The sequence below is a fragment of the Phyllostomus discolor genome, chromosome 11, assembly GCF_004126475.2.
Source record: "Phyllostomus discolor isolate MPI-MPIP mPhyDis1 chromosome 11, mPhyDis1.pri.v3, whole genome shotgun sequence".
Taxonomy (NCBI): Eukaryota; Metazoa; Chordata; class Mammalia; order Chiroptera; family Phyllostomidae; genus Phyllostomus; species Phyllostomus discolor.
Window position 1 is genome coordinate 22,806,116 of NC_040913.2, and position 27,154 is coordinate 22,833,269.

A 27,154-nucleotide genomic window follows, 5' to 3' on the forward strand; every position below is an offset into this window, starting at 1 on the left:
GAGCCTCTGGAGAGAGTGTGGCCCCGCCATCACTTTGACTTTGGACTTTTGGCTTCCATAGTTGTGAGAGAACTATTTCTGTTGTTAGCCACCACATTGTAGTAATTTGTTAGGTCAGCCACAGGAAACCAACCTCCTTCGCATTTGGGAAGGCATTCTGCTAAGTGCTAGGGGTGCAGAGTTGAGCAAGACAAGGTTCGAGTCCTGCAATTCAATGTTTTAAAAGATTTTATTTACTTATTTTTAGGGAGAGAGGGGAAGGGAAGGAGAAAGAGAGGGAGAGAAACATCAGTGTGTGGTTGCCTCTCACATGCCCCCTACTGGGGACCTGGCCTGCAACCTAGGCATGTGCCCTGACTGGGAATGGAACCAGTAGCCTTTTGGTTTGCAGGCTGGCACTCAATCCATTGAGCCATACCAGCCAGGGCAGGAATTCAATTTGTTTTTGAAAATTAAAAAAATTAAAATGTTACAATAAATCGTGTAATAAAAGTTTGTACAGAGTATCCTGACAGTGTTAAAAGTTAGCACAACTTTGTTAATTTGGAGGATTGATTGAGGAAGAAACTTTTGACCTGAGCTGAATGAGGAGTAAGAGTATGCTGGGAGAACAGGGCTGGAAAATTTAGCCGGAGGGGAAGTATGTATGAAATAGTATGTCCTACTCCTTTAACCCCCACCTGTGAGGTACGCACTCCCTCTCAAATCTCAGTATGTTCAAGTACAAGTGTAGGATAGTTCCCTGAAGCCACCTTGTCATCCTGAGGCTGCCGTGTTTGAGACTTTGTAGTAATTATAAAGGATATTTTAAAAAATCATCCCCCCACCACGCTTCATTACTTGTACTCTGGCTCAGACTCTTGGGCAGCTTAGAGGGTAGTGTGAAGTCAGTGGCTGCATAGGAGCCCACAGTTACAAAAAACTCTTATACTCTGATGGGGGGGTCAACAAACTTTTGATAAAGGTCTTAAAGGTCTTAAATTTTAGACTTTGCTGGCTCCAAGGTGTCTGAGGGTATATGTGTGTGTGTGTATGTGTAGATATGCATACATATATTTACAACCCTTTAAAATACATATGTTTTACAACCTTTAAAATTGTCAAAGCAGCCCTGGCTGGTGTGGCTCAGTGGATTGAGTGCCAGCCTGTGAACCAAAGGGTCACTGGTTCGATTCCCAGTCAGGGCACATGCCTGGGTTGTAGGCCAGGTCCCCTTTAGGGGGCATGCAAGAGGCAACCTCACATTGATGTTTCTCTCCCTCTCTTTCTCCCTCCTTTCCCCTCTCTCTAAAAACAAACAAACAAATAAATAAATTACTAATTCTAAAAAAAATGTAAATGCTATTCTTGGAGAGCAGGCCTTATTAAGAAGGCCATAGACTCTACAGTCTGCTGACCCCCCTGTTCATGATATGATAATACATTAAATTTGGCATCCCTTTTTCTTTTGAAAGGAGAGTTAAGTATTTTGGCTGTAAAAACAAATATTAAATATGAATAACTTAAAATCTGAGCCAAGATATGATTGATTGAAATTTATGGCTTCCTAACCTTAAACAAATATTAAACAAGTTTACAAATGACCAGAAAAGTGCTTAACTTTTCCTAATGTCTTACCCTTTTTAATAAATGCAGCTTAAAAAGTCATATATTTTAAAAATCTAAAACAAAAGAAGAAGCATGCCATTCTGTTTTTCTAATAGAAGACTACATTTTAGAAGACTCTATTTCTAGTTTAGTAACTAAGAACACTTTTTTTTAATCCTCATCCAATGATTTTAGGGGGTAGGGGGTTAAGAGGGAGGGGGAAGGGGGGAGGGAGAGAGAGAGAGAACCATTGATGTGACAGAGGAACATTGATGGTTGCCTTCTGAGCACACCCTGACCGGGGATGGAGCCTGCATCCTTTTGGTGTCTGGGATGATGCTCCATCCAACTGAGCTACCTGGCCAGGGCTCTCATAACATTTTAAAAAGACCATTCATTTTTTCATTGGCACAGATGTTTCCTATGCAAGATGTACTTTTAAAGACACTCTAAAAAAATTGTGTTCTTTAGGATGAATGGTTAATTGGACATTTCATATCATTTCTTGAAAGAGCTTTGTTGTTAGATTGTCTTTTCTTTTTTCACTCATAGCTCCTGAAATGTCTCAAACAAAGTGATTGTCACTTAAGAAATTTTCAACAAATTGTTTTAGGATTATTTTCAGTTCTTTAAGGTAAGCTAGTATAGTTATCTCAAAGATGACTTATTTTTAGTTGCTATAGAGCAGTGACAAAGTAGGTATTATAAAAACTTGACACTGCACTTAAAATGAAAATAATATGAAGGGTATTTCAAAATATGTCTTTCGACTCAAATTTTCTTTCATACTATATAGTACAGTTTCAATGTGTTTCTTTTTCCCAATGGAATACATAGAGTTCAAGTGAATCAATAGCATGTGCTAAGTTAAATTGTGTTTTATTAGATTATATTGGATACCAATTGTATTTTGGAAGTAAATCTCAGGTCCAGAATTAGAATTCTTACTAGACTGCTATGATGCTTCGTGTGGTGCTTATACCCTCTGTCTCGACCACAGGTGCCTAAATCCTCACCCTCACACTCACTCTTCTTAGTCATAGCCATATCTCTCACTCTGCTAACCTCCTTTCAAAGGAAAATCCCAAGTCATTTTTGTTTGAGACTGACTGTGATATGGTTGGTGAAATCTGGCAAAAAGAACCAGAATCCTAGTCCTTCCAGGGCCCATTTAGTCATGGAACTGCACTACATACCTATGAAATGGGAATAATGTCTTTTGCATTTCTTGAGAGGATTACAGAAGCTGTGCACAAAGCATCATCACTCTGTCTGGCTAACCGATAGGAGCAGGTATTATCAGACATTGTTCTTGCTTTCCAATCTAGAGGAAAAGACAGAGCACACTGGATAACTTCTCAAGTGAAGCTATGATAAGAACCGCAATCCTCGTTGTAGAGGAAAAGTGATGGTAATTCCTCTTAGAGGGTCTAAGACTGCTCTGTAGAGGGATGGCCTATGAGCCGCACATTGTTGGGTGGGTTGCTTTGGAATGGGTGGGTTGCTTTGGAATGGGTGGGTTGCTTTGGAATGGGTGGAGGGAGAGGAAAGGGCTGTCCAGGCACAGGAAGCAGCTTGAGCTCAGGGTGAGGCAGGAAGTTCTGGGTGTGGGTGGGGCTGAGGTCCACTGTGGCTGGGTTAGCCCACAAAAGTGCTTTTTTGGGAAGTATACAATGCTTTCCTAGATTTAAGCCAACCAAGAAACATGAAGAATTACACTGAAAAATTCTAGATTTCCAATATCTTTTGAAACATTTGAGGTCTCACAACCATTGGTTGAAGCTTCCCACCTTTCCTTAGTCTCACTGTATTTTAATACTATATTTTAGACATTTTAATATAGTTTAGTTCAAATCTTCATTCATTTTTAAGAGTGTCTTAGCTATTATTATTGCCAATTTATTCTTCCCTATGTTTATAATTATTTTTTCTCTAGAAATGTGATATGTATTTATAGTTAATTCAGACCTTTGTTTTTCAGTAAAATGTAGCAACTTTTATGTCGAGTTCTATAGATATTTCATATATGTACTTGCTTTTGTGAATGTCCCCCTTGACCATTTATATATTCTAATTGGCCATTGCTGGTATGTTTTTGTAGGAGATCTCCATTGGCTTGGATGGATATTTTTATGTTAAAGAAGCATCGTTTCTTTTTTTCCTCCACTGAGAATTATGCTAAGAACAGATTTTGAATTTTTTTTAAAGGCAAGATTTTTTTTAAAGATTTTATTTTTATTATTTATTTTTAGAGAGGGAAGGGAGGGAGAAAGAGAGAGAGAGAGAAACATCAATGTGCAGTTGCTGGGGGTCATAGCCTGCAACCCAGGCATATACCCTGACTGGGAATCGAACCTGCGACACTTTGGTTCGCAGCCCGTGCTCAATCCACTGAGCTACGCCAGCCAGGGGCAGATTTTGAATTTTATCAAAGCTTTTGAGCATCTTATGATCTTCCTCTTTGACCTATTGATGCTTTGTTATTATCGAAGTTACTTTTCAATAATAAATTAATAAGTTTTCTATGTTTTATTTTGCTTTGGAGTAATTCCTACAGCATCAGAATAATCTTTTAAAAATGTTTTCAAAATAAGTTATCTATTTTTTAAATGTTGAGAAACATTGTATCTTTTTTAAAAAATAATTATTTGTCCTCTGCCACATCACACCCTACAAAATCTGTTTTGTAGTGACTGATCCAGTCAGATTTCTTGCTTCTTTTAAGTCAACATTGATTGATATTTATGGTTACTTCCAAAATAATCTTGTGACTATTTTCAAGTTTAGTAGCATAAATTTAAACAATGTATTTTTAAGTTGTCCATTTGGTGATAAAGCAGTTCTTAATTTCATGATTTTTGTACTTTATATCTTTAAAAATAGACTAGTTTAATCTGTGAGTCTGTCTCTATTTTGCATTGCTAGTTCGTTTTGTTCATAAGCTTCCGTGGCTGGTGGCGGGAGGTAAGGGGAGGACGGGGGAGATGGAGGGAGATGGCGGGCTATGAGGAGGGAGAAAGGGTGATGCAGTGAGACTTGACTTGGGGCAGTGAACACACAGTACAGTATACAGATGATGTGTTGTGGAATTGTGTACTTGAAACCTGTATAATTTTCTTAACCAATGTCACCCCAATAAATTCGGTAAAAAGGAAAAAAAAGGAAAAATAAACTAGTGTATAATTTATTAAAAACGTTCAAATTTAGTACTTTTTTCTCTTACATATTCTAATGGTTATTTCAAAGCAATTGGATTTTACATTTTGTTACTCATTTTTAGTTAGAATCTGATACATAAATGCCACGTTTTAGAATTTATTGAAAATTTTTTGTCATGCAATATTAATAACTTAGGTAAAATTTTCATGTATATTTAAAGATAGAGTGTATTTACTCTCAGTATAAAATTTGATGTGACTGTGTTAACTTTTTGTTGTTTGCTCTTGAAGGAGTCCTACATGGCTCCTTGAAGGAAGATAACATGTAAATGAACATTCAGAGTTTTCCGAAGAGTTTTGAGTAGTTGGAGTCAGTTGGAATTCAGTGGTTGTCTGATTTCCTAATAGTGTTGAGAAGTTGACCTAGAGAGATTCTAAGAGTGCCAGAATGACCTAGACCTGGAGCAATTAGTATTGCTGTTGCAGAGAACATAAGCACATATTCATTCAAGGAGATGAGAGATATACTTGAAAATAATTTAGAAAGAGCCCTTTTATGATCTCTATTGAGTGTTAAGTGTCTGTAATACATTCAGTTTCTTAGATGATTAATGCTGCAAGTGAAGAAGCATAGCATTGAAATAAATGTGCCTGAATTGTATATTGAAGATTAAGATAGCAATTTTTGTGGAATGAAAACTGAAGGACCCTATGTGTATTAGCCTGAATTCTGTCCCTGAGACACATTGTCTAATGTAACTTGTGACTAAATATTTTTTGTCTTAATACTCAGTCACTTCTTCTGAAATGTCATAGGGTACATTTGTTGCGACCGCTGTCGACTCAGAAATCTGAAGGCCCAGGCACGGACATTTTCACTTTGGTCCCTTCTCTTGGCTTCTCGTTTGGTCCTTCTTGGACCGGGCTTAGGGGCACGATGCTGGAGTGCAGGGCAGGTCTTAACTGGTTTTGCAGGGCCTTCCCTATTTCTTGTTTCTAACATGTGTCTGGTTTACTTCTCTAAGATGCTTTTCTATTCTTTAAATTGATATGTATCCCTAGCTACCTCACGCTTTCATGAGTAGAACATAAAATGATCTAAAAAGCGATGACTTAACGTTCCTATTTACTCTTATTTCTATGGAGTGAGAATCATCTTTAAATTCTTTATTTTACCTTAGTGATACAGTGCTGGCAAGTTTTTATTGGAAAGTTTGGAGAAGAATTGCATAGCAACTCTGTCCAGAATATTTTGCTTTTAGAAGTTGAATCCGGAATACACGTGTGTCCCGTAGGGGCATCTTGATGCTTTTCTCCTCTGAGCTGTTTTGAATCAGAACTGAATCTATTACCAAGACTACACTATCATAATACAGAGGAACAATAAGTAAGTCTTTCTTGAATTGTTTGGCTTGGCTGTATTAGATACAGTGGGGCAAAAGTAAGTTTACATTTGTCAGTATGTGAAACACAGTTTATTTTTATATTGTTGTGTATTTATTACTGTATTATTTTCCATACAAACAACGGTAAACCAACCTTTGCCCCACCCTGTATGATCCTTACGGAAACAGATTAGAGTTTGCTAAACACCTTAGGGTCTCTAGAGATAGAGAAAAATAATTAACAATGTATACTTGTGTTAAAGCAGATGTCTAATAATTATCTATGTAGCATAACGCAATCACCTATTTTCTAGGCAGTCCTATTTTTGGATATGATTTAATTTATTATCTTGATAACTGAGTGAAACATGCAGAATTCCTGTGAGCACTTTTGTAAGTCTGCATTGATCTCATCTCTAGAAAATGTCATTATTGCTAATCAATAACATGTACATTTTGAAAAAATTGAACATTTAAAAATTGGAAAAAAATTTGTTTTGAAATGTAGTGTTGAGTGAAAGAAATGGGAATTCAATGATAAAGTATGCTAAAGTAGTCTCACTTTCATTATGTTAGAAACCATTAACTTTTGTGGTGAAGTATATTATGATTTCACCAATATTTAAAGTAATACATAAAAGTTTTTGATAATGAAATGAAGATTTTGTGTTAAATATTTGAACTTAACATCAATATCTAAGATGTCCAATTAAAAAATTGATAAAGGCAGCTGTGGAAATACCTGTATTTATCAAAACAATTTCAAATATCAGTTCAGAGAGTTACTTGTTTAAAGCTCTGCAGGCATTTTCTAGCTACAAGTGAAACACCCAAAGCCTGTAACAGCTAGCAAGCAAAAAATATGATCATGGGATATAATTGACTGTGAGTGCCTCGAGGACAGGGACAATATTTTACAAATAGCCTTGAATTCCCAATTACCATGGCCCAAACTGTATAGAATAAGGGCTCAATCACATATGTGAAATTCAGCCGTAGTTTTTCAGACTGACAAGAAATTGCTATCTCATAACTACCTTAATTTTATCATACAGTAAGATGTGATGCTGAGCGCATCAGTGTCTGGGCTTGAATCTCTTTCTCTCCGTCCCTCCTTCCCTCTCTCTCCCTCTTTTTTTTTTTTCCTGGGCACATTCTGTCCTTGCATGTGGTCTGAAAGACTTTCCCTCTCACATTACAGAGCCTTCTTCCTCTTTTACCTTTGGAGGTAATCAGGCACAATGTGTATTACTTTTTATCCTTTTATTTTCAGGGTTTGAGTATTAGTTGAAAAAGCACTTCATACTTTTATGAAAAAGGTTCTCTTTCAGAAGCTCTCTTTCTGTTAACATGTTCAGGTTGGAAGCCAAGTAATGCTGTCTCCTCCACCTGTGCACTTGGTGAGAGAAGCCAGGAATTCAGTCTGTGCATCCTATTCCATATGTATTTATGGATTTATTCTCTTACCAAAGACCTTTCCCCTCTTTCCTCTATGTTTCCATCCCCTCCCTTGCCTTCCCAGTAAACTTTTTTGTGTTATGCATAAACCTACAGTAATATCAAATTATTCCACTGTGTATTCTATGATGCTTCTAATTAGACTGATTCAGATATAATAGTGACATGATTTTATTGTTCTTAGCTTTGTTTCCTGTGTTTCACTTTATTAATCAGATTGGTATTTTTAAAAAAATTTAAACAAATAGTGTACAATAAAGTTAGAAGTAGGGACAAAACCCAATTCTGTTTTGGAGATTATAAAACTCATATAATTGTATTTCTAGAAAACACTTGTATTTGAAGAATTCTGAAATGGCTAAATAAGTCCCCGTTTTCTTGGACAGTCTATCTCCTGACCTGTCTTAAACAGCCCATCTGAGATGCATGATTATGTCTCCAACTTGTTTCTAGAGATTTATATACACTGTCATCCAGTAAACATTGTGTTTACTTAGTAGAAGAACAGATCTCTTACCAACAGAAAAACAGTCAGTGGCCCCCACTGTGCGTGGACCTGGTGATGCACTGAGCATAATGGAGACCCAGCCCGCTATGAACTGTGCAGCTTACTGTCCAAAAGAAAAGGTAAACACCCGACAGGTAATTTCAGAAATTAATTAAATGAACAAAAGTGGGTAAACTGTACAAAGGACAGGCGCGCAGTACTCCTGTGGACTCTGTGCAGGGCACAAAGGGCAAACTAGCCTACTTTAGTGATGTTCACTACGCAGTTTAAAATATGAGAGCCTCGCCACTCCGTATTTTACCTCACAGCCACCATCGTTTATTGGTTTCCTGTGGTGTGCTTGTGTAGTGCTTCTTAAAATAAATCTAGTGAACTTAGAAGTCGATGGATTTAGTTAGTAAAACTGTATATATGTTCATGAACTTATATATTAAACTAGGAAAATGTTTTCTTAACAGAAAATGATAGACTTCTGAAACTGGGTGCTGGCTCCAGCTGTATTATATTTCCAGCCCTTGGCCCTGGGAAATAGTGGTGCCAGGAACAGAAAGTAAGAGGTTGAGCAAAATGTAGGGGGAGCTGGAGACAAATACAGTAAAACCCGAATCTGCCTTGACCAAGAAAGTAGGGTCCTGGGCGTTCAAAACTTCCAGCATGTAGATTCGCCGAAACCGTATGGGATTGAGTAGTAGGTCATTCATAACGATTCAGAGGAGACACAAGCCAAGACATTTCGGTACCATGTTCATCTTTGCGAGTCTCAGTTTATGTGACTGCGCAGCAGTGTCAGGCGGTAACGTTGTGGTTGAACACACGCTGGATAACAGAGATGAGTTTGATCCCTCACTGACTGTCTCTGCCCGCCCACAGAGGAATAATGATGCAGTACTCAGAACTGTCTAGAAACAAAATGTACAAATCATTCAAATAAAGTACAGTATGTGCGACTAAGATGACTCACAGCCCCAAAAAACACCTCCTCTGGGAAATTTTGTTACCTGTATATGCTTCTTTATTTTTGTATAGTGTGTATGTATTTTAATAACAGGATAAGATAAATTTTAGTACTCAGTTTTGGATAGGTAATTAGTCCTGTGGGAAAAATTATTCTCATCTTTCTCATGTTAAGTTTACTTTTCAGGATCTATGCCAATGTCACGTTTTAGCTAACTCCATCAACTTCTAACAAAACTCTTATCATTTGTCTCTAAATCATGCTGTAAACTGTGATGCTGTGATAAAGTATTGAATAGGTCTCATTTTGGGATGCCTGGTTATTTGTGTAATCACTGCACTTTATTTGATAGCATCATAATAGATGAAGGCTTTTGAAATTAGGCTGAAATGAATCATGGCTTACTCATACATATTCATAGTGATTTTGAAGTTGTCTTTTGTTTCAGATCATTTCAGGGAAAAGGTAACATTTTCTTAATTTTGATTGTTTTTTTTTTCTCAAAAAGATCTATAGAGTCCAATAAAAGTAATGCATTCTAAATTAGCCAGATGCCTCTGATTGAATATGTGGACTTTGTTCTTCAAATTCTCTGTGGGGTATCCTTAAGCAATTGAGGAGATTATCTGCTTGTTAGTGACCACTGGTAGCCAGCATATCCCTGCTGTGCTATTTTAGAGGTAGAGTCCCCTTTTTAAAAACAGTTGATTGTTATTGTGCTTTTTCCATTGCCATTTCTTCCCCTTGTGCCCTCTTCCACTCCCACCCCTCTCCCCCCGCAGTCACACGGATGTAGAGGGTGTACAGGACCTCTGAACAGGCATTTTCTGTTGTACTGTTGACCGCATCTCTTAGCACCTAGGCTGACGTCTTTGAAATAACCACATTTTTAGATCAAATCATTGTTTTAACTTGACACTATAAAAAAAAAAAACCCTCCAATGACCAGTTATGAAAGGATGTTCTATCAATGAAAGGATATTCCTATTGGTAATCCTAAAAAAGTTGAACCGAAAATCTTTTCTACAGCCAGAACAAAATTGTACAGTGTTCTAGAACTTGTTAAATAAAAATTTTAAGATGATAATTAAAAACATTATATACTTAGGAATAATTTTATATTGACAGCATGTTGCGTGGGCAGCCCTGTTGTTAGCATTGCACCCTGATGGCCTGTGCCGTCCGCTTTCCCGCGGGACTTGGTGTCCGGGGTGAAGAGGGTGGACAGTCTTCCCCCACGTGGAGCTGTGGGAGGAGGGGTTGGAACGGCTGCGTTACAAGTGAGGAATTTTACAAAAGGGGAAGAATGTTCTAGATGTCCATTGGAAGTGCTTCCCTAGTACCCTGCACTTAGTATCTGCTTTGTGTTGCAAGATCTATGAAATGAATTATTTGGTATTTGTGGTGTGGGAAAACATGTGTGGCCGTGCTGAAGGTGGTTACACGCTGAGAGTTACAGCGTCTGGTGTAAGACCAGCGCTTCGATTTGATGGTCTCAGGTAGTCTTTCTTGATCGGAGAGGGTTCTTGCTTATGTTTCTGAGCGAAGTAAGATTTACATTGTGAGGGGCTTAAATACTGACGGGGATTGAGGTAGGGCAAAAAGATTTCTCTAAAACCCATTTATATAATGATATTAGCATCTAAGTTGAGTAGTAAAAAGTTAGTCATAAACATAGCCTTTCCTAACCTTCAGAAAGTAAATGCACGTTAATGTTATAAAACCAGGCCTCTGAACATATGCCACTTGAAGGTTTTGGAAATACGGTTTTCAATGTGAACTTGTTTACTTGTTTTCTTAAATGTAATACCTTTTAAGGTTTTGAATATAATTGCTTAGTTATAGTTTAGTGCTACATAAGTGATCTAGCAAACTATTTTCTGAAAAATATTAAGCCTGTGCTGAAGACTCTTTGCACAAAATTTATTAAAAAAAAAAAAGGTTACCAAGGCCTGTGGTGCTTGGTCACCACTACAGTGGTACTTTGCAATGGCATTGACTAATATCTGGGAAGTATGCATTCCGTCTTGTGGCAAAACCCAAACCCAAGTTTGAGGTTTGAGACAGCTATTCATTATTCAGAAGATACGATCTCTAAAGCATTAGGCCTAAAGAATCCTGGGAGCTTGAAGGAGCTTTAGAAATTGTCTGTCTTCTGTAGATAAAGGTACAGCAACCTGCACTAGGTTACAGAGCTTGAGTGCAATAAAGTCAGAGGCAAAGATAGGGATTTATCTCTTAGGGCTCTGAGTCAAAAGTTACACCCAAGATCCTAGTGCTTCTGGATTTGGTGATAGTGGTAGTGGTAATAATAATAATAATAATAATAATAGTTTGATTAGCTTAGCAATTTATAACACCAAGCTTTTGTCAGGGGATAAGCAAATACTGATGGTTAGCATTTACCTGGGCCATTTTTAGCACTTAATTAAAATGGGCTCAGTGTCCTCTCATCAGTGTATAATTTCAAGATTTTGAGCAGTGAGTTCAGCATTAGCCTTGTATGATAAACTGAAAATCTGAGTTGCCTTTAGTATGATGGCTGAAATGCTTACATTCCTGGGACCGGGATTCCTGGGATCTTATGAAGAGGTGAATGGAGCAGAGGGAAATTTAGAGCAGCAGTGTCTAAAGATCATTTGGTACTAGAGGCTGACTATGGCCTGTAAGATTAGTTTAGCTGGTTGGTTGATTACATTTCTTAGTTTCTTCCTTTTTTTTTTTTTTTTTTGGATTTATATGTATTATAAAGCAAAGAGAATAGAACATTGAATTCTGAATATTTGCATTTTGGGCTGATAGATGCACCTCTCATTCAAAAGAAATATTTTAAAAAAGTGTTTGGAGGAGCAGTTTGTGGAGTTGGGCCTGTAGTATGGGAAAAGAATGAGTTACTGCTTTAGATAAAAGTTGGTTTGCAATTGCACACATTTAAGTTGTAAAAGCACATGAATATATGTATAACATTTATATTTTAAAGTATGCTGTGTGGTTAAATGTTTGTGAAAATACTTAAAACTTAAAAATGTGTTAAAAATGCAGAGAGGTAGTGTCTGAGTCTTGTTTTGCAGCAAATCTAGCAGCAAATGCAACATTTGGGTCTTTGGGTCAGGGCTTTGATGCTTCACAAGTTCCTGAGATTTAATCATGGTGTTTAGGAATTTGAAACTGTTTAAACAAACTCTGTCATTATGTTTAGAACTTATCCATCTGTGAGTTGTGCCTCAGGTTTCCTATTTTATTAGAGAAGATCAAGGTGGTTGATTGAAGAAAAAGTCAGGGCAAACTTTGGTGTTTGCCGACCCAGCAAAGATGGGTCCACATTCTCAAAGTTTATTTGCGGATGTTTGGAGAAAGGATACTGTACTGTACTTTCTGAAAATGCCATGACTTCATGTAAACTCTCTAAGATGAGAGTGCAACAAAAAATCCTTATTTCACACATCATATAAAATTCTTGAATAACTACCAGTTTCGCCATCTTTGAACATGGCTCTTGGAGACTTTTCAGAGACAGAATTGTTCTGACCTTGGTATTTTATATTCATTTTTAACTGAATTCCTATTAGCATAGTGTGAGCTAGGTATTTTCCCTTTTTTAAGAGTTAGAAACAGAAGTGAAGTAACTCAGCCAAGGAAAGAGATTTGGAATTTGAACCCAGAAATACCTGACCTGATGTTTCTAGTAAGTCCAGATTTTTAACTCTTTTGTTTAAGCTTTCGTGTGATGAATTAAGCGAAATGCTACAGATTGTGAGGGATAGTTACTGGACTAGATCATAAATTACTTTCCAGCTTTTTTGGAGCTCTCTGGGCAGGTTTTTATTCTAGTCTTCCCAGGAGGAGTCACAGGCTGAGGATGTGATACTCTGGCTTCCTTCTCATTTCATGGTGCTATCCATGGTATGGAAGGGAATTTTTTTCCCTTCTCATAAGCAGTAACCACGTGTGTAAGCAAGGATAAAAGGAAAATGACATTGGTAGAGTTTTCTTGCTGCAGGTATAACCTACTTAGTTTCCGTGGAAACAGAAACATGATTTACAAATACTGATTTGAGAAAGCTTGAAGGAAATCCTAGGCCACTGTTTCAGCCTTTAAAAGAGTTTTTCCGAAGAGATCAAGTGAAGTCATTGAATCTTTAGTAACCACATTTTATTTAGACTACATCTTGCTTATTAGGAGATTCTGTGGTATTTGGACTGAGGCTCATTATGATTATAATACTCGGTGCCGCCTTGTTTTTCTGTGCTAGGAGAAAGGGGGACTTTTTTCCTTGTGGCTAGGTGTAGTCTAGTCAGTCACATTTTGGTTTTCTGCGCACTGTGTTGTGCTGAGTGCTAGTGAAAGGGGCAGTGGATGCAAAGGAAGATAAACAATTTAAGACAGACCTTAGAGTTTAGTTAGAATTATTCTGTGGAAACTTTCCGAGTTGATGGAACCCGGTACCTTTCAGTATCAGTGCTGAATTTTATAACTAACAGGGGAAGAGGAGGACCTCCAGAAACAACCTCTGAGCACGAGTCAGCGAAGGAACATAAAACTGAGAGGGACTGCTCAGCATGCTCAGTCTAAAGAGGGTGACCCTCTTTAGAGTAGAAGAGCTAGCTCATGACATGATGGAAGATGGTAGGAATTTGGGTGGGGAAAATGCTGCTTTCCTCAGAGGAGTCCATGAAGGTGTCAGAGATACAGGGTATGCTTGTGTGTTGGGGGAACTGTGTGTCCCTGATGGTATCACCATACCATGCCGAACGTAACCTGGCACACCCGTGCAATTCTGCAATCAGATGCGGGGCTTGGCAGAGGTCACTCCTCCCTGTAAGCAGTGTTCAAATGGGTACCTTCAAGTCACTAGGAATTGTTTAAGTCTTCAGGACATTCTGCTGTAACACAATTTATAAACATGGCCTTCAAGAATTCAAGTAAAAAGTATGGCCCTGAAAGTGTTCCCTGTAACAAGAGTTCAGCCATCTTGGAGGACTTATTCCTTGAGGACTCTAGACAGTTGAGGTTTCACTGGGTACAGCTTTATTGTCATTGCCCCCTGACATTTCTAATCTGAAGTCCCACGTGGGGTTTTCAGTCACATCTCAAAAAAGACAGGGATCTGAAGAAAGAGGGAAGTGAACTGATCATTGTTCTACCTGGATATTTAAAAGTGTGAACTTCGTAGGCTAGAGGGTATATGACCAGAGTCTACAAAATGTTGACTTTATTGACCGATTCTTAGAAATGGAAATTAGAACTGAGTTATCTTGTGCAATCTGAAAGCACAAAACAACAGAAAGGAAATAACATTGCATAACATGAGTAGAATAATTGTAGATCATATTACTTATGTGAGGTGCTTTGTGCTGAAAATATGTAGCTTCAAACATGCTTTCAAAATTAGCCAAGTCAATAGAACAGTAGACCTAAAAGCTTTTCTGGTTGTGGAAAAAATGTTACCAGGTCCCTCTGAAGTGCCAGGCATTGCGCTTCATTGTGGGGATCCCTCACCAAGTCCTTTCCCCTGAGAAATGCACGGGATGGTGAGAGGGGACAACCCACGTGATATAGAAAGGGAAGTGCAGGGTGCTACGGAAGCCTGTCATGGTCAGATCATTTCTTCTCCATAAAGGCTGTGTGTACATGCTTAACATTTTTTTACTGATTTTAGAGAGAAAAAGGGGGAAGAGAGATACATACACACGCAGATAGACAGAGACAGACATCAATTTATTATTCCACTTACTTTTGCATTCATTAATTGCCTCTTGTGTATGCCCTGAGTGGGGATTGAACCCACAACCTTGGTGTATTGGGATGGTGCCGTACAACTAACTGAGCTACCTGGCCAGGGCTGTATATGCTTTTTCAAGCCAGGAGCTATTGTTTTCTCAATACCTGCAGAACATATATTGTATTGTTATTAATAATAAAACCATTATTCTTGCTTTCTTATCTGCCAAGTGATTATAGATAATTTGAATGAATAAGATTGTAAGCTTTTTCAGCTGTGTTCACATGTGTTTGTATGTATGACAAGTATTTGTAAGTATGGTATACATACATAAAAGATAGATGTATTGACAATATGTAAAATTACATACATCAGAATCTATAAAATATACTGATTTAAATTCTTGAATACATACTTGTGTAACTTAAATATGGAATATCTCCCAGCTATTTTTTTCATTGTTTTCATAAGTATACCAGGTGAACTCTGAAATATTTGGGAAAACTAGTCCTTCCCAAAGGAAAGAATAACTTTCATATTTTTTGTAATTAGTAACTTATGTTGAAATTGGAGTGGTTTAAAAAGTGGATTGCTATTTAAACCAAAATAATGCTCATTTGCTCATTTGCATTTGATTTCTGTTTCTCTTTATTTTATCTACTTAGGGAAATTGACCTGAGATATAATGTATTGATTATAGTCTTTCTAACTGAATACAATTTTTAAATTAAATTTTTGACTTTATTTTCTTTTTTGCATGTGATGATGTGCTTTGGAAAACCTTAGAATTAGAATTGAAGAGCTGAAATGTTCTTTAAAAATTAATTTAGTCTAATTTCTTCATGATATTTATAAGCAAATGATAATGACTATATTATGGCTATTTATACTTTACTAAATTTTTTCTTCATTAAATGGAATTCCACCTTTGCTCATATCTATGATCTCTGGATTTTAATTTCTTCACTAAAAATGTCATGTTATTTTGGACATTATTGTCAGCAGAAGCAAGTAAAAGGAACAGTGGGATCTCCATGGGAACGGGGAGACTTTTTAGATTTGTAGCTCTGTCAAGTATATTGATTAATAAATGAGAAGTACTTGTAAGAAGTAAGAGACACAGGTATGATTTCTTCATAGATGTAGTGCAGGGAAAGAGGACAGACCTGTTTTCGATGAGGCAAGAACACGAGCATGGGAAAAGTGAGGGAAATAACCGAATGTTTTGTGCTAATGAAGAAGCAGGAGACACGGTGTGGGTGTGTAACCACGAAGTTGCCTTTCTTTTCCAAGTTTTGGGTATACTGCTCCCAGCCTGTCTCAAAAAGATGATTTAGCCAGCTAAAGATGCCCATGGTGACTTTTTTGTACCTCACTAGAGCAAATGAAACAACCCACCACTATTAATACCACTGTCCAGTTTAATCTTTAGTGGGCACTTAACCTGGGCTGGCGGTAGATTGTGGAGCACGACTTTGCGTTCTGCGAGGGGAGCTTTTTGAGTATGACCCCGACATGGTGGAAGTGTTAATGTGAAAAGCTTAATCAGAGCATCATTCGGAATGGATTTAATGGGGAGAAACCGGAGTCAAGGAGACTGGTGGAAAGTAAAAACTGGTCTACCCTAAAATAAGGAAGTCTTAAAAACAAGTAATAGGTAAAATTAAGAGTGTTTTATGAAAAGTATTTTTTTCTTCTCACCTGAGGACATGCTTACTGATTTTAGAGAAAGAGGGAGGGAGAGAAACATTGATGGGTTGCCTCTTGTACACGCCCTGACCAGGGACCAAATCCACCACCTTGGCATGTGCCCTGACAGGAAATTGAACCTGTCACCTTTTGGTTAATGAGACAATACTCCCACCAACTGAGCCACACCAGCCAGGGCTGAAAAGTATTTTTTGGCTCCTGAGAATACAAATGTGGAGAAACAGGGAGAGAGAAAGGATTCTGAAGTTTTAGTACAGGGTGAATGTGAGAAGAGGTGATGCTGTTCACGTAGGGACATTGCAGGAGAGTTGATTTGGGGTTAGAATCTGAGCTCAATATATGTCATATTACACATGTGAGTAGCTCTTGTGAGTGGAATTATGGAATTATGGAGCTCAGGTAAGATCTTTGAGCTAGAAAAAGTTTTGAGCATAATTCAATACCCCGTGGGGAAACATAGTTTACCTTTCCTCAACCATTGCCATTTCAACACCTGCCTCAAAGATTATATTCATGCTTCGCTATTTATTAGCATTTATTTTCAAACTATGTAATTTGGCCAAACTAAGATGTGTTTGATTATGAGTAAAGAAAGTGAACTCAAACTGGTTTTAATAATAAAGGGAACTTAGGTGGCCTGATGATAGAGAGTCCAGAGGTAGGTAAGTCGTCAGGATTAGTTTGATTTAACATCTCAACATTATCATCAAGGATGGATCCAGTTTCTGTCTCTGTGTCAGTTTTAACGTCAGTCTGGCTCCTCCACAAGTGAGCAGGAGTGAGCAGGAGGGTATCTGGTTCTCACTTGCAGTGTGAGAAGCTGGTTTCTGGCAGCCCTCTCAGAAGATGAGGAAGCTTCTTTCTCAAGTACCACCGTGATGAAGACACCACAATTAACCATGACTGTGGGACGTTTTCCCGTTTGTTTAAATCTTTTAAAACTTCTTTCAACAATGTTTTGTAGTTTTCAGACTATAGATTTTATATTTCTCTTGTTAACTTTATTCTTCAGTATTTTATTATTTTTGATGCTATTATAGAGTTATTTTCTTTTTTATTGAGGTATAATTGACATATAACATTAGTTTCAGACATGCATTGTAATTATTTGATATTTGTATATATTGTGAAGTGGTCACCATAGTAAGTCTGGTTACCATATATAGTTACGATTTTTTTCTTGTGATGAGAACTTTTAAGATACTCTCTTTGCGTCTTTCATATATGCAATACAGTACCATTAACTACAGGTAGAACTGTTTTCTTAATTTTATTTTTGGATTCATGCAAAGATGTGGAAACACAGTTGATTTTGTATGTTGGTCTTGTATCCTGCAACCTTGCTGAACTCATTTGTATTAGTTCTAATTTTTAAAATGAATTCCTTAGTAATCTCTATATTCAGGATCATGTCGTCTAAAAATAGAGTTCATTTTAATTCTCCCTTTCCAATGTGAATAGCTTTTATTTCTTTTTCTTGTCTAATTGCCATAGCTAGAACTTTTAGTACAATCCATTCTCTACTTCTTCCTGATCCCAGAGGGGGAAGCTTCTAGTCTCAAACCATTATACATTATGTAGTTTTTTTGTAAATTGTCCTTTATCGTGTTAAGAAAGTTCCTTTTTGTTATTCATAGTTTGTTGAATGTTTTCATTGTGAAAGTGATTTGGATTTCATCAAATGCTTTTACTGTATCTCTTGGTATGATTATATGGTTTTTGTTTTTTAGTCTATTGATATGGTGGATTACATTAATTGATTTTCAGGTGTTAAACCACCCTTGCATACCTTAGACAAATCCCACTTGGTTACGATACGTAATTTTAAGTATTTTGCTAGTTTTGGCTTCCTGGTGTTTTGTTAAGGCTTTTTGTATCTCTATTCATAAGAGATAACAGTCTATACTTAGTTCTCTTGTGATGGTTCCAAATAATTCATTTTTAAATGCCTAGATGTTTAGATTAATTGGAATTTTCAACATGTTATCGGTGACTAAATACAATGGTGTGGGAATTAACAATCTATCATCAAATTTTGAAGGGTGTTTTAAGGACTGGAAAGAGACCCTAGTGACACCTGTGTTTACAGTGGGTGACAGAATCTGCGGCATTCATGAACCTGGCGCGTTTTCTGCTCTCCACCTTTGTGTGTGTGTATGTGTTTGTAAAGCGTTTCCTGACTCATTTACCCCATAATTTACCTGAAAACTATTGACTATATTATAGTGTGAATAAAGTAAAATGAATTATATGGAGATGAAGCTTGGATTTGTATTTAGGGCTTGATTACCTTTTTTGATGATTAGAACATGTGAATTTTTACAAATGGTAATTGCACAGTTCCCCTAGAGGTAGTAGAATAATTTGTTACACAGGTTTCTTATTTTTCAATGGTACAGTTTACAACAGAGTCTAAAAAATTAAAGCCAATTGTCTTGTAACATCCCCATATGGATGCACTTGAAGTTTGTATGTTTAATCATAATTACTTATGGGTGATATTAACACTTGAGAGTGCTTTCTCATTTGTAATCTAATCTGGTCATCATCAATGCCTTGTAAAAATGGTGGAATTAATATGAACTTACTTTGTTAGACCAACAAATTCAGTCATTGAAAAATCTCAAATCTATATGGTGGCATTGGAAAGAAAGTAACCTAGATGTTCAGAATCCCAGCCATATGGTTCTTATAAGTCAAATTATGCCCATAAATGTATCATTTGTCGACCATAGTTTGATTCCTGAATGGCCCCAGTCTTTTATTTTTTGTCCCAGAGTAGAAAGATAGCAGCAGGCAACATGGTCACCGGCACAGTTATTTCTATGGTGGATTGAATGCATCTGAAAAAGGGTATTTATCCTTAGTGGAATGTTCCAGTAAGTTTTGCTGAGTAGTAACAATTGCTTGGCTGTTGGGCCTGAGCTTTCATGGAGTTTTTAGCCGACTTCTGCCCCTTAGGATCTCACAATGTGTGTGTGTGGGGGGGAGAGAGAGAGAGAGAGCCATACTTTTATCCCAGTCTGTAGGATATCACTCCCTCCTCCAATTACTCATCGTTGTGCAATTTCTAAGAGTAAGAGGATATCGGTAAAACTGTCCTGGACCAGGCCCTCATTAGTGTTCTCCTTGTTAAGAATGCACCTGGCCGCAGTAACTGGCAGTTCCTTCCTTTCTGCTCATTAACTCTATGTGCATTTGGTGGGGGTTTGTTGATACCCCACTTCTGGCTTCCTCTGCACAATGCTCTGAGAAACTCCAATTAATTATCCATTAGTAACTTACTGTTTACAGAGATTCTCATTTGATGCTAACAACTGAAGAATTTACTATTTCTAATTTACAAATAAAAAACCCCCTGAGGCTCAGGAACTTTAATGACATGACTAGAAGCTGGCACCCACTGGGGCCAGAAACCTGACTTCTATCAGTTTATAAACTCCTTGAGAACAGGGAGTACATTTTAATTACTGGGTTAGTCCCAGCACTTAGCACATGTCCTGGCCCACAGTTGGAGCCCTGACCTGTGTTCTGTGAATGTTGATTCCCTACTCCATCCCTTGTGGCTGCCCCCAACTCTGCCCTTGTGAGATTGCTACCCAGAAGATTCTGGACATAGGAAACCTGAGGCTTTGTTCTTAGGGCCTAGGGGCATCAGCTTCTTTGAGAGGTGAGAAAATCCTGCCAAGATTTTTATTTTGAAACCATTCTGCTGTTATTTCCGTGACCTGTATAACTTCTGACAAAGGACCTGTGTCAACATTCACATCACGTGCACTTGTCTCCATGTGCTTTTGATGGCGAAATTCATATAGCTGCTGCCTTGTATCTGAACTTCTGTCCTGGGCCATGCTTTCTACTCCACATTGAACAAGTTGGATTGTCAGAGTTAACTCCAAATGAAATTGTTGCCAAATGATGTCATAGTTCTTCTTTAGCATTTTCGGTAGCATGTAAGTGGTATGTTCTAATCAGTATATATTTTGAAAGATACAAGGAAAGAGGTATAGTAGATTAACGTCTTTAAAACAAAAATGCTAGCAGGTGGTTATCAGCCTGTCTCCATGTTTAAAAATAATGCTGATTTCTTTAGCAAATAATCAATTAAAAACAAAAATCTGTTTTTAAAATTTAAACCTCTTTTATATTTACATAAAATATTAATAGCAGTATAGTTTATATCATTTTAATGCATAAAATAGAAACCAGGCTGAAAGTAAAATTGATCCTAAAATGTGTATGCTCAGTGAGGATAATCATTGCTTAAATTATGGTTTTAGCAGGCAGGCACCAGCAGTCCCTATTCCCATACAGATACTTGGCTTTTTGCAGCAAAAATGAATAATATTGCAGTATTTCTCATTGTTCTATTGACAGTTTGCACCAGATTTCCCAGAAGTATGGATTAAAAGGTGGAGTCCTTTTAGTCAACCCTAGATGACTAAATCAGAGCTTTAGAAAGTGGGGCCCAGGAATTGGCATTTTACAAGCTCCCCATTGGCTGTGGTGGACTCTCAAGTTAGAAGTTCACTGGCTAGTAAATAGCAGCTAAGAATTAGAGTCACAACCACTTCTGAATGAGAGTCACAACCATTCAAGCTTGCTTTGATATTTGTATCTGGAAATAAGGATGATAATAACAGTGATTATTTCAGAGAGGTGTGAGGATTCAGTGAATTATGTGTAATCTAATTAGTGTACTGAGTGTCTAGTACCTAGCAAATACTCAGGGAATGCGATTGGTCGCCGGGTTGGGGGCAGTCTCAGCAATGCTTGTTGTTACTACTGTCATTGCGTCCAAATGATATAGTAGCTGACAGGACTCATAATTCCCTGAAAAGGTCAATGTGTGAGTATTAACAGAAAAATAACTTCCAAGAGTTATGAAATCAGTGCCAGACATCGCTAAACTATGGCCCGCAGCCTGTTTTTATAAGTAAAGTTTTATTGGTACACAGTCACCCATTTGTATAAGCATTGCCTGTGCCTGCTTTGGACTGTTTGGCCCACAAAGCTGAAAATATTTATTCCCTGGCTCTTGATAGGAACAGTTTTCTAACTCCTGCTCTATATTAATGTGAATTTTTGGTGAAAGCTTTATCCATGTTAATTCATGGTACAGAGGTAGTCGAGTGGGCTGGTAATAAGAGAGTGCTGGTGAAAGTGGCCAGTTTTCTTGCTCTTGGCTCCAGTGCTCCTACTGCACCTCCTGCTTCAGGTCTTTAAGAAGGACCAGCCCTTCATTGTGCCTCTCTACCACTGCCTTCTTATTCCACTGTAAAGTCAGTGACAGGGTTCTGTACCATCTTAGCATCTGGGAAGCCGGCTGGGTGAATGCTTTGGAGACTCTCAGGACGCAAACAGCAACACAGGAAAGGGAAATAGCATATAGAGAACATGTAGGCAGACATAATCATACGCCTAGGTAGGTGGGCTTCCTTACTGCCAGGTTTGAACTCACATTGAATTTAGGTTATCATTCATCTCCTACTATCTTTAAATTAAGAACCAAAATCAAACCCAACTGATAGACCAGAAAAAACAAATTGACATCAAGTTGTAGAAGGATCTTGTCAACAAGAGCACCATCTAATTCTCTAAACCTAAAAATATCTAATGGAGACATGATTGATGACATTTGTGGTTACATGGCACAATTAAGGTCAACCCCTAGAACTTCTGTCAACAAGCTTTGTATCATGCTCAAGTATATGAACAACAATTACTTTATAACATTTTGATGTTTTCTTTTAACAGGATATCTCATTCTAAAAATACTAATTATATCCTTCTTGTATGAGGCTCTACTGTTGCTGTGGACTTTACTTGGGAAAGAACCTGCCGACTGTGGGTTTTATGTTCGGTCTCTAACGTAATTTCCCGTGTCCCTTGAGGCAAATGATGAGCTATCCCCATTTTTGCACTTACAAATGAAGACATGATAGACATCTATTAGTCTTCATAAAAATGTTTGGAGAGTTTGAACCATTAGGCAGCTGTTCTGTGTTCATACAGGTTTGCTTGTGGGTGCTTTTCTCTTCGTGTTTCTTTCTTCTGAGGTGTCTTGTGTTTTTCTCCTCATGCCTGTCTGATTCCTCCTTCACTTGGTCCCCTAACTTCATTTGCCCTTTATCTTGCTGCTTTAACTGGCGATGTGTACCCCTTGGGTTCAGTGTTTATACATTATAACTAGCGCAACATTTAACATTTTTCTTAAAAGAAAGCTTCCTGCCAAAAAAATAATTAAAAGTCTTTTATGTGTTCTTTGATTAATATATTTATTAGCTCGCTGACTCTCCAATAAGGAGGAAAAAAATTCCCGTCTCCTGTTTTCTTGGACTCTGTGTGTTGTTGGCTCAGAGTATTTGATTGTTTGATGAAGTGATAAAATTCCCCTGACATTTCCTACTCACTCTAAATTTGGAATACATGTACAGTATTTTTTTAGGCTTTATTGTTTCCTAAACCTCCTATTTAAATACTGTCTTGAAGCTTAAGTGGAACACTGTTATTATGGTTAAGAATAATATGTATAATGGAGCAGTAGATTAAAATTCATTACTGTCCTCATAACCATGCCGAAGCCTTTATTCCTACACAACAATCAGTAAGTTCTAGTGATTGTTAATTTTTTTTGCCAGTACTGTGGTAAATTTATAATGGTTACTTGTAGTGATTTGTAAGTGGAGTGGTGAGAAGCACTTGACCTTTAAATCCAAGGAGGCCCTTCTAAAACCTCCTTATTGGGGCGGAGGCGGAGGCATCCATAAGGACGGTGGCCACTGAACAGAACAGGATCATCTAACGCATGGTTTTGATGCGTCTGTAGTGCAGTGAGGAGCTTTTAGGGTATTATATTATTTTGAGGCTTCTGCGAACTGGAGAATGTAGCTTTTTTTATAGGGAGTGGTGGACTTGACTCTTATTTCATTTTCCTTTTATTGTTTATCAGAAAACCTTTATATTTGTTTTATTATCCTAGGTTTTTATTGGCTTATGAGACAGAATATCAACTTCACCAAGTGAATTGACTTTAAGTCAATTTTTATTAATGAACTTCACATGCTTGTTCTATGACATGAAAATAGATGATTTTGTCATTTGAATTATTCTGTTACACTTTATGATCCTGTGCTTATGTTCTTGCTTTCCCCCTAAAATTCCCATCTGCCACTTCCTCTCCACTATACTCCCTTTTCTAACTATTCCAACTCGCAAAACCTCATTCCTAGTTCATATGCCATCTGCTCCAAGAAGCTGTCCTGCTTTCCCAAGTCAGAGCAAATGAATTCTTTTTTTTGCATTTTAATTTCTGTACCCTTGGAGACATTTTGTCTAGACTTCTGTATCACAGTTATTTCATTAGTTTTTGAAGTCTGGTACTATATATCAGGCTGAACCATATGAAATTACCATTTTTCAATTACTTTCGAGCATTAAAACATAGTAAGTTCCTGTGGCTGAATCTAGTTCTTCAACACTGACTGCACAAATTTTTGAAAATAAGTTATGGTCTGAGTTCCTTAAAACTCATTTTGGACTTGGATTTATGTATGCCTCTATCCGAGAACACTTGCAAAATTTTGTACATGACAGAAATATTCAGGAAATGTTTGTTGAAACGAAATCATTTGGACTGTTTATTATTATTCGTTATTAGATGGCTAATAATTGAAGATCTAGAAATATTGCCTTTCTGTGAGCCACTCCTCGTAAAGCCAGCATGTTTGAGTGCACTGTGTGCTCTTTGCCCAGCCCATTTCAGTACGTCAGATGACTGAAGTTATCTCAGAGACACTGTTCCTTATGTTTTAGCTCTGTACTGCATTGCGGTTATGTGCCATTGTGTTGGCCGATGTCCACAGTGACCTGTTCTCAATAGCCCTGCTCAGAGCCTATAGGCACATGTCTATGGCTTCTTTTTTTCAGAGCTCAGAACCCAGCCATGTGATCTGACTGGAATCAAACCAGCGACCTTTCCGTTTGCAGGCTGGCGCTCCATCCACTCAGCCACACCAGCCAGGGCTCCAGGCCATGGCTCCTTTAATAAAGTCATTCTATCTCAGATTTGGTCTTTTTTCCTGCTGCCTTCTCTTTTTGTCCAGCATTGCTGACTTTTCCAGAGAACCCTGTTTTCTCATGAAGCGCCCAAAGCAGGACCATTTCAGCCTTGTCATTTTGTCTACAGCCCTGTTTCAGGATTCAGTTGCTCTAGGGCCCCCTGGTTTCTCTGTCTGGCCGTCCGGAGCTCTCCTCCAGCACTGTATTTCAAATGAATCTGTTTTTTTTCTATGCTATATTACCTTTGTTGAAACAGTTTTCTTTGCCTACAGTTGTCTTATTGGGCTTTACTTAATGCCAAAGTAATAACTTAAAAAAATGTTCTAATTGCCCTCTCTCAAACTTTTTTACCAACTTAACTCTTGGCTGAAAGTCTATCGGTATTACTGCCACCCCGGAAAATCTTTCCTGACTTTCTTTGTTTAATCATGGGAAAAAAATTCTTTCCTTCTTTTGAAGTGGTATTCTGTGCTTGCTGAAGGACCGGTTAAATCATAGGAGATAAAAGTTGTACTGACAACCTTGGACATTCTCTGTTCTTTGCCAGAAATAGCAAACTAGATAGTCATCTTGTACAGAAATATGTGCTTGTTCATCTGAAACATCTTGTATTGGTCCTTCCTAGAGCAGTGGAAGCCAGAGTCAGTTCGCGGGGCGGAACCTGGGGTGTGGGGGAGATGAGGTGGGGCAGGAGGGAGACAGAGTGTGGTGCTGAACAAATGCAGAAAACTGTGCTTTTTCTTTATTGACAGATCCCTTATTTTAGTGCCATATAATCCCTGTCTTCCCTACTTACAGTACAGCTAATTTCCTCAAGAATTATTTTTTTTTAAGCTCACACTTTTTTCTAACTGGAAGGAATTTTACAAGAGAAAAGGAGATTTTGTGATTGGAGAGAAAGCTCAATCTGTGAATATGTGGAAATATTTTGTAGCCTCGTATGTAATTATGTTTTTGTTTTTGTGAATTCCTTTTGTGCTTGAATCAGCAATTTTGCAGTAGAATACTGTAGGTAAAAACCTGATTGGCTCTTTCATAAGCTACTGGGTCTGTATAGGTGCTTTTCATTTTTAGATAGACCCCATTGGTTGAGGGAGATAAACATGAGACTCTGTAGTCTGTACAGTTAAAATTGGTAGTTTTAATAAGTAAGGTGACTTATTTTCTGATATTTTTCTGGCAGGAGTGGAGTAGGGGAACAAGTTACTGTGAATCTGTGGAAAGATAATTTCCATGCCTGTGTGCAATGCTATATATAACATATGTGTTTCTGCTTATTCCAATGAGCAAGTCAAGAAATCATACTAGCTCTTATGAGCATGGGTTGTATCTCAGGGGTAGAGATCAGAGTATTCCCTGTGCCTAGGATGAGGCCTTGTGCATGACAAGTCTTTAATTGTTATCTGTTGATTCAATAAGTAAAGTATCTGCTAGTTGTTTAATACCATATGATAAGCTCTGAAGAACATAGGAGAAACATCATATTAAACATCCTTGAGGTGATAAATTAGAAGGAGAGAACAAAAATCCATGCATGTTAATAGAGAATGATTAGTACTGAACTCCATTGTAGTAAAATAAAACTTTAATAAAAAGGAGACAGATGAAAGAGCAGCTGTGGTAATGTCACTTTCTAATTACTGAGTACCTACTTTGGACCATTTATTGTGCTGTTTTACACATATGTTCTCAGTGAATCTTCATGACAAATCATGGTCATTGTCCCTGTTTTCTCTCAAGATCATCTAGAAATAAGTGGCAGTGCTGGGTTATAAGACCTATCCTGTTTTTTACTACTTTGCTGTTTAATTGCTCTTCCAGTTTTCTACAGCCGTTTGGCCCACGAGTGGCCGGGGACAGTAGTTGGGTATCACAGGCTCTCTGGACACCTGCAGACCCAACCGAAGACTTGGAAGGCTTCCTAAACCAGAAGTGTGGTGCAGATACTGCTGTCTGGGGCGCTGGTGGTGGGGGACAGGGTCTGGGCTCCGCCCATCAGTATCCGTTTAATGGCAGGAAGAGGAAACATCATAGAGCAACTCTAAGGGGTTTCCTTTGTCCCTGCCCTCAACAGTATTACTATTTTTAGTGACCTTGTCAAGCTGATCAATTTCCATTGTAGGAACTATTTTACATATGACTATAAACAGTTTTTAAAAACAAAATGAAGTTTTAAACATGACTGGCATTGTGTTTGAGTTAATTCAACTTGGAAACTGATGAGTTTGATAGATCTCTGTCTGCTGGTTTTAGTTCTATCACCTGGGGGGTTTTTACAAAGTTTAGTATTTTATCCCAGTCGCGAAAAAGTCATAGTCAGTAGGTTTGTGGTAGGGTTCAGGAGTCCATTCTCCCTTCCCCTTCCCCTCGCCCCTCCTTCCCCTCCCTCCCCCCTCCCTCCCCCCTCCTTCCCCTCCCTCCCTCTCCTTCCCTCCCTCCCTCCCTCCCTCTCCTCTTTCCTTCCTTCCTTTCCTTCCTTCCTTCCCTCCCTTCCTTCCTTCCTTCCTTCCTTCCTTCCTTCCTTCCTTCCTTCCTTCCTTCCTTCCTTCCTTCCTTCCTTCCTTCCTCTTCTTTCCTTTCAACATAAATTTAAAAAACCATCACACCCT

The 27,154-nt window shown here is 38.0% G+C and overlaps 1 protein-coding gene and 1 long non-coding RNA gene across 4 annotated transcripts in view; one reads left to right on the forward strand and one right to left on the reverse strand.

Annotated features, from left to right (window-relative positions):
• The window catches only part of KLF12 (Kruppel like factor 12), a 424,035-nt gene that overhangs the window by 28,774 nt on the left and 368,107 nt on the right, over positions 1-27,154 (forward strand). The window lies entirely within an intron of this gene.
• LOC118497333 lies at positions 1,382-26,504 on the reverse strand. The gene is made up of 3 exons (XR_004899859.1): positions 22,036-26,504; positions 10,495-10,497; positions 1,382-1,392 (listed from the first exon to the last, which is right to left on the reverse strand). It is a non-coding gene; the product is annotated as an uncharacterized LOC118497333 (long non-coding RNA).